Source organism: Trachymyrmex septentrionalis, unplaced genomic scaffold, assembly GCF_001594115.1.
Source record: "Trachymyrmex septentrionalis isolate Tsep2-gDNA-1 unplaced genomic scaffold, Tsep1.0 scaffold523, whole genome shotgun sequence".
In the NCBI taxonomy this organism is placed as follows: Eukaryota; Metazoa; Arthropoda; class Insecta; order Hymenoptera; family Formicidae; genus Trachymyrmex; species Trachymyrmex septentrionalis.
Genome location: NW_017305698.1, coordinates 1 through 571, shown reverse-complemented (window position 1 = coordinate 571; position 571 = coordinate 1).

Below are 571 nucleotides of genomic sequence, written 5' to 3'. Positions count from 1 at the left end.
TGAAATGATTTGTGCTGCATATGGAGAGAACGCTGTAAGTCATGCAACATGCAAAAGGTGGTATCAAAAGTTTCGCCAAGGAGATTTCAGTCTTAAAGATGAATCGCGTGCTGGACGCCCTGAAAAGATTGAAACGGACGAATTGCAAGCACTGCTGGATATAAACTCTGCGCAAACTGAAAAGGAGCTTGCAGAACAGCTTGGCGTTACGCAGCAAGCCATTTCCGTACGATTACATACGATGGGAAAGGTTCAGAAGGAAAAAAAGCTCAGAACTTTTTTGTACACCTAATATTTCAATAATTCGTATTCTCAGTTGCATTTCATTATTATCATTTTGTTTAAGTTGATGCGACTGTGTTCATGCGCTTTCCGATAAATTCACGCGAAAAATTCTTTGTGGATTTAAGTGAATGTGATCTTGTGATCGCGCAAAGGTATTTGAGATAATTTTAGAATCTCGCCTAACAAAGAAAAAAATTGCCATTCCCTGAGAGAATTAATTTCACGTTTGCAATGATGCCATTATACCGACAAAGCCGTGAGAACAGAGGATAAGACTTTTATCGCT